Here is a 20,532-nt window from a genome sequence, read left to right as displayed (position 1 = left end):
AGATTACAGTGTGTGTGTGTGTGTGTGTGTGTTGTGTGTGTGTTGTGTGTGTGTGTGTGTGTGTTCTGTTTCATATTTCCTTTGATATCTACCCACAGGCATATTAATTTATTAGCCACTGTGCTCGATGCTACAATGCACAAAAAACTGAAGATTGCTCTGAGGTCCTGCTTTCATTTTTTTTTGACCATGTATCAAGACACAGAGGCAAAAGCATTAGAAGTCAGAGGCCGTCTTTGGCTCCATAGAGAACTTGAGATTAGCCTGGAGTACGTGAGACCCTGCCTCAAAAAGAAAGACGCAGGACTGCAGGATGATTTGGTACTTTTACTGTTTTGTTTTTGAGACATTTCCATATCCTTTTACACAATGGCTGTACAAATACATTCTCGCCAGCATCGCACAAGGTTCCTTTTAGCCCCGTCCTTACCGATGATTGTTGTCTTTCGTCTTCTGGATAATGTCCATTCCTTTAAGTGTGAAGTGATTTCCTGTTGTAATTTCGATGTGTGTTTGCTTAATAACCAGTGCTACAGAGTGCTGTCTTATCTTTAATACACATTCTGCTAGCTGTGAATCCCATTCTATGTATACTGTGCTGTTTGCACCAAACACTAAAACTACAAGCTTGTCTGCATATTTATATTATGCTTATGTATTAAATTTGCTATACCATTAAACATATTCATTTCACATTTCATATTCATATTATTTGCAACTTTTGGTGCATTCATTTAAAAGATCTCGACTGAGTGCTAAGTACAGTGTAGGTACAGTAAAATATTAATATATCAACAGTGAGAAGCCAGACAAGGTCCTGTTTCTATGTACCATAAAGAGGACATAGTCAATGAATTAGGATAAATAACAATAAGCAGTGTACAGAAGCTAAATAGGATAATCAATGACTGTGTCCCTGGGAAGACGAGTACCACCGTCTCTTTTGATGCTAACCGGGGAAACCTCTTGGAGATGAGGGTTGAGCTAAGACCTCATCGATTGCATTAGAAGGTGACAGGAAGCAGTGGGCCAGAAACTTTCAGACTGAAAGAACGGAGCAGGTGTTTCAGGAGAGAAAGGAAACTGGCACATTTGATCAAAAACTACAACAGCAGCCGAGGACAAAGTGTCTGAGGTTGGAGAGGGATGACGGCGTGATATGATGTGACATGAGCCAGGGAGGAGGAAGGAGGGAGAAAGGAGCCTGCGAGGTATGATAAGGAACCTTTATTTCATTGCATGACCAATGGGAAGCATCAGGGACTAAGTGGAGTCATAATGTGTTTTACTTTACTCTAAAACATTTCTTGATCTCTGACAGTTATGAGTCCTGAAAGGGGCTAGAATGGAGGCGGGAAGAACATCGAGTAGGTTATGGTAGGGCATAACAGATGGAGATTGGCAAGGGCGAGGGCAGTGATGATGGACAGTAACGACTGTTCTGGGGGTACATCTGGAGACCCGTGACAGAGCCTGGTGATGGATTGTTTTGGGAGTGGAGAAACAATGAATCAAACACAGGTTTGACTTGATCGATAAAGTAAATGGTGACATTAATTTCTAAGATTGGATAAAAATCACCATTGGCAGAGGGGACGGAAAGCCAAGATTCACGTTTTGACTGTGACACCTTTGAGAAAAGCCTATGGCACATTTAAACAGAGCTTGCAGTAGCTATGAAAACAAGGTCAAGGACACTGATGATCTAAAACTGTTGGTCCATGTCGTTTTTGAAAACGTGAGAAACTGAAGACATTCAGGTTAGAGTGACTTAGAGTCATCTCTCAAGTTGACTCTAGAAAAACACATCTGGCCTCTGAATTCTTATCTTTAACCAGAGACGCCATCCACTGTGGTTCAGTCTGAAGCATCATTCTGTAGTGATAGAGCAGGATATAGTAGACCACATTTTAAAGATGTATTTTTAAAAACGTTCATAACATAGATGTACAAAAGCACAGGATAAAAGTTTCCTCTTTGCAATTGGAGCTGGTGTGTGCAGACCAAATCCGAGATAGATACAGACTGTCAAACAAAAATTAAAATGAATCCTATCCTGGAGAACATTCAGGAGTGTACGGCATGCAGAAAATAAGCTTTTTCTGAAACACTTTAGGTTGTGATCTAGGCAGAATATATTATTATCTGGAGTTCTCATATGTGCGTTGTATTTTGTTGTCATGTGACTAGCTTTAGACTTACCTAGAAATGATAACTACAAGGCTCAGTAACTTGGCCTTGTTTATAATACCAAGAGTATGATGTATTCCAGCTTAAGCAATTGGGGCTTTTATTTATACCATGCTATAAATGTACAGAAAGCTTTATAATAGATTGAATCGTGCCAAAACCAAAAAAGAAGCCAAGTATAATTGAGATTCCATGGGAAGCAAACTCTGGAACTCGATTTGCGTGGAGCCTGTTTATTGGGAGTGAGCTTAGGAATGACACTTTTAAGGGGTGGTGGGGGGAACTCAGGCTGTATGCTGGGAGAAAATGAACTACAGTATGATTGCAACAGAGCCTCCAGCCAGTCCCTGTGGTGCCCTCCAATGGAGATGGCTCTTCTGAGGGATCTTGAAAGGTGGCAAGGAGCTTGTGTGTAATTTTTTTAACCCCCCACTGACTGGTGATTTAATATGGGTGTAACTTTGGACCAGCTTGCTTCTTGTAACTGAGGGCGGTCCTTGGGGAAGGACTTTGGTGTGGGCCTGCCATCAGACAACATAACCAGCTGTTCTGAAAGGAGGTGCTGCTCAAATCCACAAATCCACTTCTCTTATATATTAAACTTAAACCTTGGGAATGAGTCCCGTAGAATTCCAATTGCTAAAGTGATGTCCATTGGGTGAGTTCCAGGTCTGTTCATGGTCCTTGGTCTCAGAGAATCAACTGGCATTCATTACATCCCCCCTTTCCATCCATTCTGAACCCCCCCATCCCACCCTGGAGGCCTACTGTATGTATCTGATGGGAAGCCTTATTCTCAAGCCTTTATCCTAAGGGTCTCCATGCTCATCTCAGGCCATAGCCACTGCCCTTGTCTTTTAAGGAAATGGGTTTCCTAAGAAAATGACTTCTTCCTTTATTAGATAGTCCTTGGCTCAGAAAACCCATAGGAACTGAGCAGTAACTTACAGTGAAGAGAGAAATCGGTTGTCTTCTCACTATGTCTTCACTCAAATTCCAGGCAAGAAGAGTTTCCATCCACAACAGAAACCAACACTGAGCTTCTGGTATGGCACTATCCCTTGAGGAGGAAAAAACATTCTCTGGTGTAAATAGTATTGAACCTCTTCTAACAACTCTATTGTCCTGCCTCTATGGAAGAGGTGGACAGAATCTGGCTTGTCAACAAGCAGTGTTTTATCTCTGCTGGGGATGGGGCCACGGGGAGCTGTGGTTTAATATTTATTATCGCCTCTGTGTTGAGTTAGGAGAATATTAACTGAGCATTAATAAATGGGGAGCCAGGAATCAAACTATCATATTTTCCATCCCTGCTAACGCGGCTGTGGTCATGCCAATATTTCTCAGGCATTGGGCATGGTTGATTACATAGTCTACGTGACATCGTCTGTCTATGACAGACAACCTCTCTGAGTGTGCTAATTAGTGTCTCTTTCAGAGTGGATCTCTCTGTGTATTGATAGATGATTCAAAGGTCTTTGGACATCAAGTCTACTTTTGGATTCACGCCCACTCCTCTAATTGTTGCTTGGCCTTCCCTCCCCTCTCTTCCCCTCTCTTCCCCTCCCCTCTCCTCCCCTCTCCTCCCTTCCCTTTCCCCTTTGCTCTCCTGTCTGGCTCCTTTTACACTAGTCCTGATGTATTAGGGTTCCCTAAAGGAAGAGAATAGATTGTGTGCGTGCGCGTGCGTGTGTGTGTGTGTGTGTGTGTGTGTGTGTGTGTGTGTGTGTGTGATACACGGATTAGACTGGCTTTTAGGATATGGTCTGGGTAGTCCAACAAGGTTTATCTCCAGACAGAAAGTCTGAGAATCCAGTAGTTGTTCAGTTCACGACGCTAGATGTTTCAGCATCCCCAAATCTGGTGCTAGAGTCCAGTAAGATTCCTGGAGAGCTGCTGGCCTGCAGTCTGTGTCAGCTGCAGCAACAGGGGAGACACACTTGCCAGAGACAGTGAGGGCAGGGACGCAGAAGTTAAGGCTTCTATTTTCCATGTCCGCTTATGAAGACTGGCACAAGGAGAGGTGACTCAGGTTTAGGGTGTTTCTTCTCAGATTAAATAATCTGGTTATGAAAACTCTTCAATGTCTTGTGCAGAAATACGGGTTTTAGTTGACTGCAAATGTAGCCAAGTCGACAGCAAAGATTAGCCATCGCACCTGCTATGGAGCCTTTGAGTTTAGTGTTAACAGCCTTACGTTTTACTTCTCAGTACTTGTTATCTGACTTCTTGTTCTGGCCAGTTGAAATTGCCTCTTCTGGAACTCTTCTGTGAAGGCACAGTAGAGGCCACTCCTGTGTCGCACTTGAATCTGTGAAGGTGCTGCGTAAATAGTAAAGGCGCTGCTGGTTTCCATCTATACTCAACTGTTTCTTGAATGTGGAGACCTGAGTTTCTGGGATTGTCCACAGAATCAGTGTAATTACAGCGGTCCTTATGGGAACAAGTACGTGAATCAGTGAAGGGGATACTATGATGGCTGCAGGAGCAGAAGTGACGTCACTGCTAGCAGGGAACTGGAAGTGACATCACTGCTAGCAGGGAACCACAGGCTAACACTCAAGCTTCCAGAAGCAAGTATTTGACTTTCTCTTAAAGCTTCTGCCCATACCTTTATAGGTGAAAATCAGTGAAAGCACTTCAGCCTTTTTACTTTGGTTACTATAAAGATTTTGTGGTTGCTGTTGTGGACTTTGTTTCTGTGTGTTGAGTGTGCATTTGATGTATGTTTATGCATATATGTGAATATGAGACCAGACATTACTGTTGGTCATCCTAAATTGCTCTGCACCTTAGTTTTTGAGATAGGACTTCTCACTGAACCTGGAGTCCACCAATTCCGCTAGGCTGACAGGTGAATGAACTTCAAAGCTCCGCCTATCTCTACCCGTCCGGTGATGCAAATTACAGACAGTCCAGGCAGGTAACTTTTCACATGGGTGCCAGGGATTTGAACTCAGATCCTTGTGCTTTTTGTGGCAGGTCTTTTATGGACTGAGTCATCTCCCTAGCCCCTGGTTTTATTGTTCAAGTCTCTAACTTTGTGGTAGGTTTATACAGCTTATGTTAGGAGGCTAATGCGCTCCATTCTATAGCTAACCGCGGTGACTGCTTTCAGACTCAGCTCAGGGATAGCTCTGCTTTGTGAGACAGTCTTTTGTTTCACTGCAGATATAATATCCAGTGCTCATCCTGGTGGCCCCTGCTTATTCTCTCTTTTTTTTTTGTTCTTTTTTTTGGAGCTGGGGACCGAACCCAGGGCCTCGAGCTTCCTAGGTAAGCGCACTACCACTGAGCTAAATCCCCAGCCCCCCCTGCTTATTCTCTTAATGTATACCCCCATGAGGTACAGCAGTGTCTTGAGACCCCAGAATACACAGAGAAAATGATGGCACCCAGGTCTGGTGAACGGAACAATCGGGGAGCAAAGGGATACATAAGACATCCCACAGCCTGGCTTTGTTGGCATAGAATGGGCCATATTTGTGTCACCATCGGGCCTGAGTGGAAGATTCTGTACTTGTCTTTGTAGAATGGTTCCCCTACCCTGACTTTTTCAATTACACTCCTGCTGCCTGGGTGTGTACAGCTCTCTTTTCTGTTTTGAGGACCCAGTGACTGTTTGGGGACTGTGCAAAGATAGGGGGGGAGCAGTTCATGCATGTCAGCTCAAGTGTAGAAAGGGACAGAGGGACAGAAAGTTTCGAGAGGAACAAAGATGGCATCTAGTAGGCTCCCTGACTTCACAGAGAGTGGTGCAACTGCTCTTCCTCACTCTGGGATCCCAGAGGTGTATTCAACATTGCCTCGAGCTGTCTACGGTCCACTGAGGTCCTCATCCTACTCAGCTTTTCTCCTCTGTTCTCTTCCCTATTCTATTTTTATGGCCTGAGATTGATCATTGACTCCCCTCAGGCCCTCCCTTTTGATTCTCTAGAGGCTGTTTGAGAAATTAAAAACAAATATCCAAAATCGACTTTCCCTCAAGGCTATGTGCTTGCCTCTGGCTAACTGGGGGGGAAAGTCACAAGAAGCTCAGAAAGAAAAATAAAAATGCTGGAAATCAGCAGTCCTGCTTCCTTCCTGTGTTGTTATAAATATTTGCTAAGTGAATGAGTAATGAAGGGAAATGGAAGGGAACATCCACAGGTAGACAGACGAAGTATTTTTCAACTCCGAAGTTCATTGTTTGTTTGTTCTTGGTTTGGGTTGTGGTGATGGAAGGGTGACACCTATACCACTGTCTGGTAATTGGCATTTTGGAAAATGTCCTCGGCTTTACATTTTGGCTAAAAAAGAAGCACTTGGAGGAAGCTTCCGGAAGACTCTGATGAAGGCAGCTCGGAGTTGGAGGTAGCCAATAAGATTCGTAGTCAGGAAAACCTAGTGGTTTGTCTATCCACATTCGCTGGTGCTGTACAACGCGGGGAGAGGGTGGGCTTTCCCTTCCATGTCTGCATCCCTCAGCACCACAAGCCCTTTCTCTCGTTCCCCTCCCCATGTTTGCTGAAGTCGCCATCTTGAATTCTTCTACTCCAGCGGATGGCGATGCAGAAATGGCGCGTTTTTTGAAAGAAAGCTGCCATGAAAGCAATAGATGTGACAGACTGACAACTAAGGTGGAGTTAGCCAAAGGCAGTGGTAACACAGTAGTGTGAACAGGTCCTTTGTAAGGTTGCTTCTAGTCCTGCACTGAAGTCATCTTATCTGCTTACCCCATTAAAAAAAAAAAAAAACCTCACCTCTCATTGGTCGCTTGCAGAAATGACACCCCCTGCTCATCTGTCTTTCCTTTTGTCCTTAAGGTTTGGTGGGATTTCAGGTTCTACCTTCTTCTGGGCTCTGAGCCGCTCCCCGCCCCGCCCCATTCCCCCATTCTTTCTGTAAAGATCTTTCCCTGCGACTCTGAAATGATGGCCTGTCAAGGTTTCATTGTATTCTTAATGGGGGGTCTTCAACATCACAGTCCACCTCTGGGAAAGTAAGGGGGGAATTAGGGACTCCAGATTCATTTGTCTCACTTGCTGGTGGTAGGAAAAAAAAAATAAAAAAACAGACAAACCCCAAAACGCGTTCACTGCCAAGCCTCTGCTAGCCCTTTTAATGGGTGAAAGTTGACATTTTCAAGGAATTTGTAAAGAAAGAACAGAAAGCCATGAAATCCTCACGGGCAGGGCTTTCCTTCCCCTTCTATTAGGAAGGATGTGGACACTTAGAGGACTGCCTCGCTCTGTTCTCCAGTGAATTTCTCTTCTTTTCTTTAAGGATGGTAGGCTTAGCTACAGCGTGTCCCCCTTCCCTTCCCCCTGTCTCTCCTCTCACACTGCCCAGAGGTTTAAAGGCAAGTTCAGGTATTTCTCGAAGTGATGGATCTCTGGTGGGTAAAAGTCATAGCTTTATTGATTAAAATCTTGGTATGACGTCCATAATTGGAACGTCCCTGTAATTTGGTGCCGGGTTGCCTCACCACCTTCTCGAGGGGCCATATATCAAATGCTATTTTTCATGCTCCTGTTTTCTGATAAGGGCCTGAGAAACCACAAAGTGGACTTGGTATTAGATTTCAGGAGACGAGCACATTACTAGAGATTGCCGGGTGTCCTTAAATGCACTGGCCATGCCTACCAATCATTTAAAACGACTTGGGGAAAGTAGCCTTAGGTTTTGCGTGGCGCCATTCCCACCCTCTGCCTTCAGCGTATTGTTTTTATCCATTGCAAACAAATTTCAATCAATAATTAAAACCGATAAACAAAATTATAAGGGGAAAAAAATCCTTCTGCTCTCAAAGTCATTCCCAGACACTGCAAATAAGGGGTGGATCAAAAACCGAAACAACACCAAATATGCACAACCCTGGCGTGAGATTAAAAAAAAAAAAGGCTCCTAGCAACCTATGCAGATTTCTGTCAGACCACCTTTATCTGTGTAGCAAGGGCAAGGGGGAATATCAGGCCTTCCAGTCAAACCAACTTGGGGCTTCCTGGGGAGCCATCATTTTTTTTTAATCCTCAAACTTCTGTCTCTTTTGTTTTCTTAGGTCGTTTCTCTTCCTGCAGAAACTCCTGAGGTACCTATTAGTTAGTCTGGAGCCTCCAGGTATCTGCATTGCTGGAGGAGGAGAAATGGGACGCGTTTCGGCTTTTCTTTCTTGTAAATTTGCTGCATGTTTACCGAGGTGAAAGGATTGGCGCCCTGGAGATCGTTTGCTTGTGTAAGTTTTAAACCAGAGCAGCAGAAGTTGCACGCCTTGATTCTCTTCCAACAGCCCTTTCTCTCAGCCAGGCTTAGAGGAGCGAGCAGGGGCCTACAGATTGCCAACAGACTCCTCCACCCAAACTGCCCTGTCTCAGGCCGTTACACTGGGTGGGAAGGGCTGGCCTCTGCCACTTTTCTCCCATTCCTTCCTGCATGTGCTAGGATAGTCAGAGCACTCCAGAGGCTTTCGCATCAACATGGACTAGTCCAGATTTCTGAGTCTCCATAATACACGGACTCCAGAACACATGTACGAATAATTCATGTGCTTTCTGACCTTCGAGTTTTGTGTATAACCTCCCAGTCAAACACACGTTTCCTGGAGATCCATATAGAATTTAAAAAAAAAAAAAGAAAGAAAAAAAATGAGAAGAAAACAGAACAAAAGTTTTATTGTATGTTAAGCATTATTTCCACTTAATGCAAAAAACATAGCGACTAAACCTCTGCTCTCCGGCAATTTACAACAGGTTCATTCCCTTATGACTGCCATCTAAAAGATAATGACTTAAAATGTTGGTTTTGAAACAAATGCAAAGAAGGTTCAGTTTACAGTTGCAAAGTCACAACAACTCAAAGGCTGGTTTGAAACGAACTCAAAACCCGGTCCCTGCTCCGCAAATTCCTTCATTTAAGAAATGCGCTGAGAAAAGGAAAGCAAAAAGAAAGAGATTGAATTTATAAGCTTCATGTTGATCTTTCCCTCCTGTTGCCCTGGAAATAAGGGTGTGGTTGAGGCGCGTTGACCACAGCCCTTTGCTGAAGTGCATGCGCAATAAGGGCCACCACACTCCCCTCACAAGGCAGCGGCAAAATCCTCAGTGAACAGATTAAATGACCTTCTCCAGTTGGAGAACTGGACACAATGGGACTGCAGGAAATTGTGAAATACGTTTCCGCTGAGAAGTCACAGATCTTTCTTTACCCTTTGTAGTCCCCCACAATCAGTTTTGATGTCTCCTGAATAACAGACTTCACAAAATCTCAACATTAAACTTGATCCATCGATCAAGTTCTTCTCGAACACTTTAAAAATCTGTGATTTATTTACCACTTTACTTGTCCTCAGAGAAAGATTTTACCTCACGGAGAAATAGGTACTATTCCCTTAAAGTTCATGGGTAACCCCTAGAAGTCTGTCACACGTCTGGTACCTGTTCTCCCTCCCTCAATTCTAAGGCCCCTCTGTCCCGATTGATCTGCTGTCAACTCCCTTTCTTTCACTTTTCTTTGTCCTAAATAGTTCTTTCTTCCCCTTCATTTAAAAGCAAGAAGAAGAAGAAGGAGAAGGAGAAGAAGAAGAAGAAAAAGAAGAAGAAGAAGAGGAGGAGGAGGAGGAGGAAGAGGAAGAGGAAGAGGAAGAAAGAGGAAGAGGAAGAGGAAGAGGAAGAGGAAGAGGAAGAGGAAGAAGAAGAAGAAGAAGAAGAAGAAGAAGAAGAAGAAGAAGAAGAAGAGTGCCCTCCATTCACGCTATCGCCTTCCATTTTCTTGTAGACTTTAGCCTTCATTGGTTTCCTTTCTCCACAATTGTTATCAGGCTCAAGAAACTTCACAGTTCAACAGTGATCAGTGATTTTGGTAGACATACCAACTCACAATTAATGTGTCATATGTGTGTGTGTGTGTGTGTGTGTGTGTGTGTGTGTGTGAAAATGTCAGCATGAATCTCAGTAAATTATACAATTAGTATGTATTTATTAATCCTCACTATCACCACCACCACCACCACCACCACCACCACCACCACCACCACCACCACCACCACCATCATCCTACAGCTATCTCTGATCCTGACAGACGTCCCTTCAGAACTTCTTTTTATAACCTCATTTCTACATGGCGCTATACAGAATGAAAATCTCAGTTTGAAACTTTCTCCTTACATAACCCTTATTAGAAAATAGCAATAAAATACATAAAAATCAGTTCATGCAAAAAAAAAGATCTGTTGATTCCCTAATCACAAACTTGAAGAGTTGCCATAAAGAAACACCTGATCATCCACGGGACTTGTGGCTGGACCAGGCACGGCAGCCCAGCACATGGGGAAAACAGGTCTGGAAATCACGAAGTTTCTGGGATTCTCCGCTGTCTTTCAGGCGGGAATTATAACCTCTTTACAATCACTTTTGCTCTTCAAATATCGTGAACCCTGCCCATCACACAAAAGGAAATCTACCTCTAATATTCGTTATGCAAATTAGCCAACTATCTAGAGGTAGAGTGAAAATATTTGAAGTCATTGCCTTGGTGGCTCCGAAGTTTGGATTCCTAATTAGGTTCCTCTCTATGCTAACTAACTCCCCACTGGGGTTGGTTAGAGTTGACTTACGTACACGTGTAAATCACAGAACCCATTCTGCAGGATTCTGAAGCCTGCCTCTTTCTAGTCCAATAGCCGCCATCTTCTTTCCCTGCGTCTCTTCCTTCACTTCTGGCTAGATTCTCTCTCAGATACGTTTTTCTCTCCTTCAGGACAATCAGTGGATTCTAAGGGTGCTGACACCGTTCATGTTAAAAGAGAGAGAGAGAGAGAGAGAGAGAGAGAGAGAGAGAGAGAGAGAGAGAGAGCGAGAGAGAGAGATTTTCCAATGGGTATATTTCACTTAAGTTTTGATTGTACCTAGCCTAGTCCCTCCTCCTCTCTTTCTCTCTCTCCTCTCTCCCCTACCCCTCTTCCCCTCCTCTCCCCCTCCCTCTTCCCTCCTCCTCCATCTATCATCTCCTCTCTATTTCTGAAGCAGGGGCAGGTATCCCAGGCTAGCTTTAAACTCACTGTATAGCCAAAGATGAGTATGAACTTCTGATCCCCCTGCCTAGGGCAGGTGAGACGGAGGGCTGAGTCCTCAACATCTTGGTCCTAAATCTGAGCAGGGCAAGAGGAATAAAGGAGGGACAGATGTACAGACACACATACAGAAAGCTGGGGTCGGCTGTGTCCTGTGCTCTCTGATGTAGACGCCGCAGCAGTAACAGCAACCTGGGAACTCAGTGGCTTATCTCATCCACGAGAACTCAGGGCTTGGGCTGAATAAGGACGTTTATGGTCTACAACTGGGCCAGGAGGCAAGTTTAGCTAATCTTGGGTGGAGGCTTCTGAAGGGGAGCAGTCTCAGACTGCAGTCATCCTGCAGGAGGAAGCCGTGGGTGATGGTTTCTGAGCATATGGGTCAAATCGTTTTTAAACGCATGCACTTGGGCAGGTGGAAGGTTAGGCTACTTTCCTAAGCCTGACTGAGAGGAAGCTTTGGTGTTCCTATGGGTCTGAGGCACTGGGGTCCTTGTCAGGGCTGTGCTCTTGTAAAGAGCACACATTCACTCAGAGTTTCTTCTGCTCCTCACAATGGTGCTTACCTTTAATCTCAGCCCTTGGGACGTAGACACAGAAGGATCTAAATACTGTATTCTATGGTTTTCTTCTCACTCACTAAGCCACCTTGGCCTCTGGGGCTAGAGGATTAACAAGATGAATTATTTCTTAACCTGCTTCACTTTTTAAATGATTATTTATGGCTCCCACTAGGAGATGAGAACGGAACCCAAGAAGCAGTTTTGGAGCACTGTAAAATTGGAAGCCCCTGGCTGAGAAGCACCTAAAGAAATGTTCAACATCCTTAGTCATCAAGGAAATGCAAATCAAAACAACCAGGAGATTTCACCTCACACCAGTCAGAATGGCTAAGTTCAAAAAAATCAGGTGACAGCAGATGCTGGCGAGGATGCGGAGAAAGAGGAACACTCCTCCATTGTTGGTGGGATTGCAGACTGGTACAACCACTCTGGAAATCAGTCTGGAGGTTCCTCAGAAAATTGGGCATTGAACTGCCTGAGGACCCAGCTATACCTCTCCTGGGCAGATACATAAATGAAGCTCCAACATATAACAAAGACACATGCTCCACTATGTTCATAGCAGCCTTATTTATAATTGCCAGAAGCTGGAAAGAACCCAGATGCCCTTCAACAGAGGAATGGATACAGAAAATGTGGTTCATCTACACAATGGAGTACTATTTAGCTATCAAAAACAATGACTCATGACATTCATAGGCAAATGGATGGAACTAGAAAATATCATCCTGAGTGAGGTAACCCAATCACAAAAAAACCACACTTGGTATGCACTCACTGATGAGTGGATATTAGTCCAAAAGCTCGAATTACCCAAGATACAATCCACAGACCACATGAAGCTCAAGAAGAAGGATGACCAAAGTGCAGATGCTGTAGTCCTTCTTAAAAGGGAGAACAAAAATATTCATAGGAGGGGATATGGAGACAACATTTGCAGCAGAGACTGAAGGGATGGCCATTCAGAGCCTGCCCCACCTGGGGATCCAGCCTATATATAGACAGCCACCAAAATTAGACAATATTGATGAAGCCAAGAAATGCATGCTGACAGGAGCCTGATATAGCTGTCTTCTGAGAGGCTCAGCTAGATCATGTCAAATACAGAGGCGAATGCTAGCAGCAAACCATTGAACTGAGAATGGGGTCCCTGTTAGAGGAATAAGAGAAAGGATTGAAGAAGTTGAAGGGGCTTGCAACCCCATAAGAACAACAATACCAACCAACCACAGCTTCCAGGGGCTAAATCACTACCCAAAGAGTACACATGGACAGACCCATGGCTCCAGTTGCATATGTAGCAGAGGATGGCCTTGTTGGGCACCAATGGGAGGAGAAGCCCTTGGTCTGCCAAAGCTGGACTCCCCAGTGTAGGGGAAGGTCAGGGGGATGGGAAGGGGTGTGGTTGATGGGGAGAGAGAACACCTTCATAGAAGAAGGGGAGGGGAATTGGATAGGGGTTTATGGCCGGGGAACCGGGAAAGGGAATAACATTTGAAATGTAAATACAAAATATCCAATTTAAAAAAAAAAGGAAAAAAAAATGGAAGCTCCGTGAGTGCAGAGGGTTGAGCAAGGGCGGAAAAGCACTTCTGGTGAGGTAGCGAGAGAATCACCGGAGGCCGAGCAGAGGAGACTGTTGGAGACAGGAAGCAAGAATCATTCTGAACACTGTTGTGAATCCGATTAGGATGAGGTCAGCGGAGTATCACGGAAACGATGATATGGAGCCCGGTGGTGGCTGTGACAGCAGTATCAGTTCGGTTGTGGGAACAGAAAAGAAACGAGGCAGTGGGAGAAAGAGTGGAAGATAAGGCTCTGAGAATGTTTCCTGTGAATGGGATCTGAGGAACAGAGAGACGTTTGAGAAAAGATACGGCGTCTGTCTCAATTAAGGCTCCACCACAGAGTACCACAGGTTAGGTGGTTTAAGTAGCAGACTTTACTTCTCACAGTTTTAAAGCCCGGAACCTCCAAGATCAGTGAACCAGGGGATCTGGTGTCTAGTAAGGCTGCTCCCTGGACTGTAGGTGGCTGCTCCCCCACTGAGTACTCCCACCGCCGAGAGAAAGAGCATCAGTTCTTTCCCTTCTTAGAAGGACATTTTACCATTATGGTGGATTTGTTTTCATGAACTAATTGCCTCTCAAGAATCTGTCCCTTAATGTCATTTCGACTGGGACTCTGGGTTTGGGGTTACATAGATATGCAGCTCATAACCGGATCAATGGGGAATTTCATTAACATAAGCAAAAACGAATCATGCTTGTGTGCTGATGGGAAAATCCAATAGACCCAAAGCAAGTGATTCACAGGAGCAGAGAATTTGTCCTTATAAACCCAGGAGAGGGCCTGGACCTTGTTACTGATAGTCAGCTCTCGAAAGCAGCAGGAATGGGTGGGGCAGAGGATATGGTTACTTTGGTAGTTCTGAGGATGAAACACGTAGGAATATACAAATTTTCTAAACTTGGTGGTTTTCAAATCTCTAGGAGAACTTTTGCCTCCTGTTAAAACAGGTTGGTACATTATTTATGGGTGCTTCTGAGGAAAGTCTCTTCCTATAACTCCCCCTCTCCTCTCCCCATCCCTCTCCTCTCCCCCTCCCTCTCCGCCTCTCCCTCCCTCTACTTCTCCCTCTCTTTCTCTCTCTTTCCCTCTGTCTCTGAAGGGCATAAGACATATATACTTTTGTCTCACTCTCTCACCACACTGTATGTTTTCTTTGTACTTTTTACATTTTTGCCATATGATTTTAAAGATACCCATTTCAGGGGAAGGTAACAGTTCAGGAAACAAAATAATGAATATCTGTTCTTTCAGAAAAAAAAAAAAAACTTAACTCGAAAGTCAAGGCGGAAACTTCATGACCTGAGGATTGAACCGAAAACTTTCCATTTGTATAACTTTTCCATTTGTATATGTGGCTGCTAAATGTGAGGCAGCTTTAAAGAAAGGTGTGTCCCACCTCCCCGTGGATCCCTGAAACAGAAAAGTGAAGCACTGTGCCCCAGAAAGTCTGTGACTAGGTCCTAGGTCATTTGCTACAGATTCACTACAGTCCCTCCCTTGGACATGATGCTCTTGAAGGAATGCTGATTGATACACACACACACACACACACACACACTGAAAATAGCAAGTGCGAGTGACAGCTCTGGTGGTTAAACAATCTCAGGGCAAATGCCAGGCTGTTCCCTTTGCCTTTAAATAGGAATAATGAACTCTTACTTGAATTTTCCAGATCCATGAGGTTCCCACTGCCGCTTGGGAAAATGGAGACAGTGTTTGGTTGTCACGCATGGTTTACACACGTGTTTCCGCAAAGGTAACTAGATGTTCACGTTACTACTGCTTTTCCTTAGAAACACCAGCCTTCTACTCATAATTATGGTCTTCCAGTAAAGGAAAGAGCAGTGAAGGGGGAAAAAAAAAACCCAGAGCTTTGTCAACATTACTAAGAACCATGCCAAATATATGCGTAAGTCCAGGTACGAGGAACTCTGGGTTTAGCATCCTTAAGATGATATTTGAAGAGTGTCTCCACGAATAAGGTTTTTATAAAGGATTTTAAAATGCTGTTTGTTTTTAAGGGAAGTTTTAGGCCGTCTGGCTGTACAGATAATCTTCCCTCCCTAAATCACTGCCTTGGTGTTTTGTTAAGTCTACAGCCCACTGGACTGAGACAGCAGTTGGGAAGTAATTCCCCTCCATCTTAATGGGGTGTTAATGACTGCAGGGGCTGACTGCGGCCATTTAAATGTGAGCGCTATCAATCAACCAGAGAAAACAGGAGCTCCAAGTCTGAGTCGGAAACATAACCGCAAGGGACGCTTGGGTCCAGTGTTGAATCTGAGTAAAGACATTTTTGAAAAAAAGAAAAGAAAAGAGAAAAGAAAAGAAAAAGCTGCCCCGAGCCATCCTGGCAGATTTAAAGTCAACCCTAGAGCAAGTGACTTCTAGCTTTCTACTGAGACTTTAGGAACTGCTTCTCTAATGAACTAGAGGTTGATCAGTGACTTCTGTACTGGCGAAATAACTTACCAGTTTCTGGTTAGCAGTTGCTTGCCAAATTATATATCAAGTGGATCCTTTCATTTCTCTCTCTCTCTCTCTCTCTCTCTCTCTCTCTCTCTCTCTCTCCCTCTTTCTCCTCTATCTCCATCTTTCACACATCCCCTCTCCCACCTCTCTCTTTTCACACACCTCTCTGTAAGTTTCTTTTTCTTCTCTCTGGATGATACTTAATTCAAGGTGTAAAGTGATTTCCTATTTTCTACAGCTCTTTTAGCATTTTGGTGGTAGTGGTGGTGGTGGTGGTGGTGGTGGTGGTGGTGTGTGTGTGTGTGTGTGAGAGAGAGAGAGAGAGAGAGAGAGAGAGAGAGAGAGAGAGAGAGAGAGAGAGGTGGAATTTGTAGGAGATTCATGGCTCTCTTTTAACCAACTTGACAATATTTCTAGAAAACCGAAGGGAGGATTTAAAGGATAACATCTTTCTCTCCATTACTGTTCTGCCTGGTAGGTTAACAGGAAGGGTAGAAAACACCAATTGTACTTTGTGGAAAAGCAGAGACGGATACTTCTATTACTGTATTCACCGGTAGAACAGAAGCAAGCCTGTGCCTCGGTTTCCAGAGAGGACCGCACAGTTCAGGATGTATTTCCAGCCATCTCATTGCCTGCAGTTTGAGATGAACAGTCAAGGGTTGCTTTCAATTCTGTGACTTAAGACCATGCCAAAGTGCATGATCTGTCTTTGAGGTACAGAGATACAAGGGGCGAGGGACCCCTCTTCCTAGTGCAGTGTCTGCCTGTGATGTTTATGCGTTTCTGACAATAACTGCCATTGGGAGCCATGATCTGGCCTGACCTGACCCTGCTTCATTTCTGAAGTACAAGTTTGGAGGTCATTTCTCCCAATGGCAGGACATGTTGATGTTTTTTTCCTTGTTGACGGGGGCAGCCAAACCACGTTCGTTTTCACTGCTTCTTAAATTCACCCCGTGCATGTTGCCTGGGGCAGAAGGGCACTTGGAAACTTCACAAAAGAAATAAAATATTTCAGTGGCTTCTGAATTTAAATAAAATGCTTGTCTAAGGGTTAGGCCTTTTCCTTCCCCCTTGTTTCCCACTGGGGAGAGGCAGAAAAGCTGTGGATTTTAATAAGGCTAACATTCCGGGTTTGGAAAAGGTCAAGTGACCACAGATGCCCGATAAGGGATTTGCCTTTTGCCAGCATAATATTTGCATTTTTAAAATATGATATTTAAAGCAATTATTTCTAAAGTTACCTAACATCAAATGAGTAGGTTCTAAGGCCTGTGATGCCCAACGCCACCCCAGAGTTGTTTGTGTTGTCACTGAAGCCTAAGGCGAAGTTTGCAGTGTAGTGAAAGATACTGCCAGCCCCTTTCTCTAGGGCCTGGCGGGTAGGGAGATAGGGAAGGAAAAAGCCTCACTGAGCTAAATCGGATAATATCATCGTAGACAAAAAACCAGCTTGGACGTGGCTATTTATCTCCGGTTGTCAGTTGTGAAAATTTGGAATGGCTTCCACATATGCAAGTAGGCATATGTGTACGTGGGCAGTTGCTTATAAGCGTGCTCGTGTGTGTGTGTGTGTGTGTGTGTGTGTGTGTGTGTGTGTGTGTGTATGTGAATGTGTGTGTGTGAATGTGTGTGTGAATGTGTGTGTGAATGTGTGTGTGTGTGAATGTGTGTGTGTTATACACGGATTAGACTGGCTTTTAGGATATGGTCTGTGTATGTCTGTGTCTATATGTACGTATGTACACAGACAGACAGACAGACAGACAGACAGACAGACACACACACACACACACACACACACACACACACACACACACACCTTGGTTTGCCAGTGAGCCTTTCCCTTGTTCATGATATTTGAAATACTCAGATTTGGCATTGTTTTTCTGCTGGTTAATTGAAAAAAAAAAAAATCCCTCCAAGGCTGCTGGTATCGTGAAGTCAGCTGTTCAGGAGGGAGGAATTGGAAAATTGGCTGATTTAATTTTTCCACCCAGAGCTTCAGAGTTGAGCGTTGCTGGTCTTTGTTTCTGCGTCTGCAAGCTCCTCACTGTGTGGTCCTGGCTACGTGTCACGCTCTGGTCTCAGTTTCCCTAACCGTATAAACGGGGTAATCACACTAGTTTGCTCAGCAGATTGTAGCTTGAATGAGAAATAAATGGTTACAAAGGACTTAAAACTCTAAGAGAACACAGAATCTGTTAAGTGCTGCAATCTTACTTCTTTATAGGATGTGATAAAGTAGAAGGGGGTTTAATAGGCAAATCGAAATTCCAAGATGAAAGGGTATGGGGAAGTTCAAAGTCATTTTATTATTAATAATAATAAGTATTGTTCCTCCCTCTCTACATCTAATCAACTGACATTCCTTGGATTAAAGGGAGTATTCTCCCTCCAAATAGCTTTTATCTGCAGCACGGAGATATCCTTATATCTTGTCTTTATCCTGATATATATATACATACACATACATACACACACACATATAGCTTTGAGTGGCTATAAACACCTCCCTTTCTCATAAGCACTCTGTCTCTCTGTCTCTGCCTGCTTTTTTGTCTCTCTTTCTCTCTCTCTCTTTGTATCTCTCTGTCTTTCTCTCTCCACCTCTGAAATGTAGGGAAAAAAATGTACCTATTGTTTTCCTGAACTTGTGAAAATGTTAAATCAAGTTCTGCTACTCTGTGCGACCCCAAAGTTTTTGCTTGTAGACACCCATCATTCAGATCCACATTCTCTGTTTGTCTGTCTGCTGTCTGTCTATCTGTTTCTGGCTGTCTCTCTATTTCTGTCTGTCTCTGTTTCTGTCTGTCTGTCTGTGTCTCTCTCTCCCTCTCCCCCTTCCCCTCCCCCCTCCCTTCCTCTCTCTCTCTCTCTCTCTCTCTCTCTCTCTCTCTCTGTATATGCACGCGTGTGCACACGCAGGTGTCTGTGCTCATGTATGCCTGTGTGTATATGTGGAAGCCGGAAGTAACCTTCCTTGTTCTCTCAGAAAAGGTGTTTTACTGGAATGGGGCTCACTTAACAGGTTGGCCAGAAAGCTCCAGTGATCTTTTAAGCTCCACCTCCCCAGCCCTGAGATTGCAAGCTAGAGGAACAGCACACACCATAAAGAAGAATTGGACTCAAGTCTTCTTGTTTGTGAAGCAAGTGCTTCCTCCGCAGAAGTTCTTCAGTAGGCTTGTTTTGTCCTTAGAGTTTCTGAATTTACTCACATACAGAGATGCGTCTCTTATTTTCACCAAGATGGGTTGTGTCAGAATAACAAGTAGAAGCCGGAGCCATTTTGCTTTAAAGGGTATGAGCAACGTGCAGAACTCTCTCAGGTGAAAGGAAGTTGACCTGAGTAATAAGTGCCACCTGACCTGGCTGAGGGGAGAGGAAGACACAGTCAGCGTGACTCAGAGAAGTTAGTCACAGTGAGGGTTTCTTAGTATAAGTGTCAGGCTGCTAACCACTCCAGGATTGGCAGAAGGTACTTTGAATAAATGTGGAACACTTCTCTGTACAAAAATTTCATGTTGCTAAAATAGTGTCTGCTAGGTAATTCTTTTGTTCTTTTGTCCAAAATATTACTTAAGATTCTTTCTTTTGTTTTTGATTTTTGGGGCTGAGTCTGGCTGTATCATTGCGCTGACCTAGAACGTAATAGTCTCCTGCCCCTGCCTCCTGAGTACTGGGGCAGTTACCCCAGCAAATCACTATGTTGGCAGTGAGGACTTTCCTCATCATACTGAACCATGTTGGGATTAGGACAAAAATGTATCTACCATTCAATTGTCAGGAGAGATTCGGTGACCGTTTAGATAAGTAGATTAAATGGTGGGAAGATAACTTAACCTCACAGGACAGTGAGAGAACTTGAGTGGAGAGGGCCTATGCAGACAGAGTCATTTCTGAATAAGTTCACTGGAAGTGGATGCCACTGGGGGTAGGAACCCATGTAAAGTCTCAGGAATACATGTGACAGTTATGCCCACCCTAGGGAGTGAGTTAGAGACCAATATGCAAAGAGGACGCCAAGTCCTTCAACCCGAAAGCTAGGGGAGACTCACAAGAAACGCTAAGTGTCACAGGAGCATTTAAATCCCTGGTCAGAGAAGAGGGTCGGTAACTCCCATTAAATCCTTGCAATGTATGGATAATCCACTAAACTCTATGATTTCTTAGGAGTATGCTTCGTGCTAATTCATCGTTTTTTCGAAACTGAAACTCAAAAGATCAAACAACGGGCTAAGACTATTGCCTCTCAAGAAGTAGAGATTTTTCAAGGGAAACGAAGTTTAGGGAATTCTCTTAAAAGTGATAGATAATAATTATATGAATTTAGTCCTTCAGCAAGATTTGATCTCCAGCAAAACTTGCTGCATTTTTAAGACACTGGAAACCAGAGAGGTCAAAGGAGTCCAAGCTCAAGAAATCCAATGGGTTGCTTCTCTGCCCTGATTCACGTTACAGTTCATCTTCCGAAGCATTTAAGGGTATGAAGTCCCCTCCTCACTGCCCATTTATAAAAGAAAAGCTACGGAGGAATAGCCGATAGAATCAGGAATTGGGACAGAGAACAGCTTGCCACTGATGTGTCTATCTGAGCGAGGCAGCTTTCATAAACTGAAGCTCTGCGATCCTACTTACAACCATTAAAATAGCAACAAGAGGGAGAGGCGACATCTTGGTCTTCTT

At 44.0% G+C, this 20,532-nt stretch overlaps 1 long non-coding RNA gene across 1 annotated transcript in view; it reads right to left on the bottom strand.

The window, feature by feature from the left end:
• Window positions 1–309: 309 nt before the first annotated feature.
• Window positions 310–20,532, bottom strand: part of LOC148003871 (uncharacterized) — a 21,974-nt gene continuing 1,751 nt past the window's right edge. The window contains exons 2-3 of the long non-coding RNA XR_015629272.1: window positions 3,139–3,250; window positions 310–1,875 (exon numbers count right to left, since the gene is read on the bottom strand). This is a non-coding gene — a long non-coding RNA (uncharacterized LOC148003871). The remainder of the gene's footprint in view (window positions 1,876–3,138; window positions 3,251–20,532) is intronic.

The sequence above is a fragment of the Rattus norvegicus genome, chromosome 9, assembly GCF_021556685.1.
Source record: "Rattus norvegicus strain SHRSP/BbbUtx chromosome 9, alternate assembly SHRSP_T2T, whole genome shotgun sequence".
NCBI lineage: Eukaryota > Metazoa > Chordata > Mammalia > Rodentia > Muridae > Rattus > Rattus norvegicus.
This window is presented reverse-complemented; position numbering and strand designations above follow the sequence as displayed.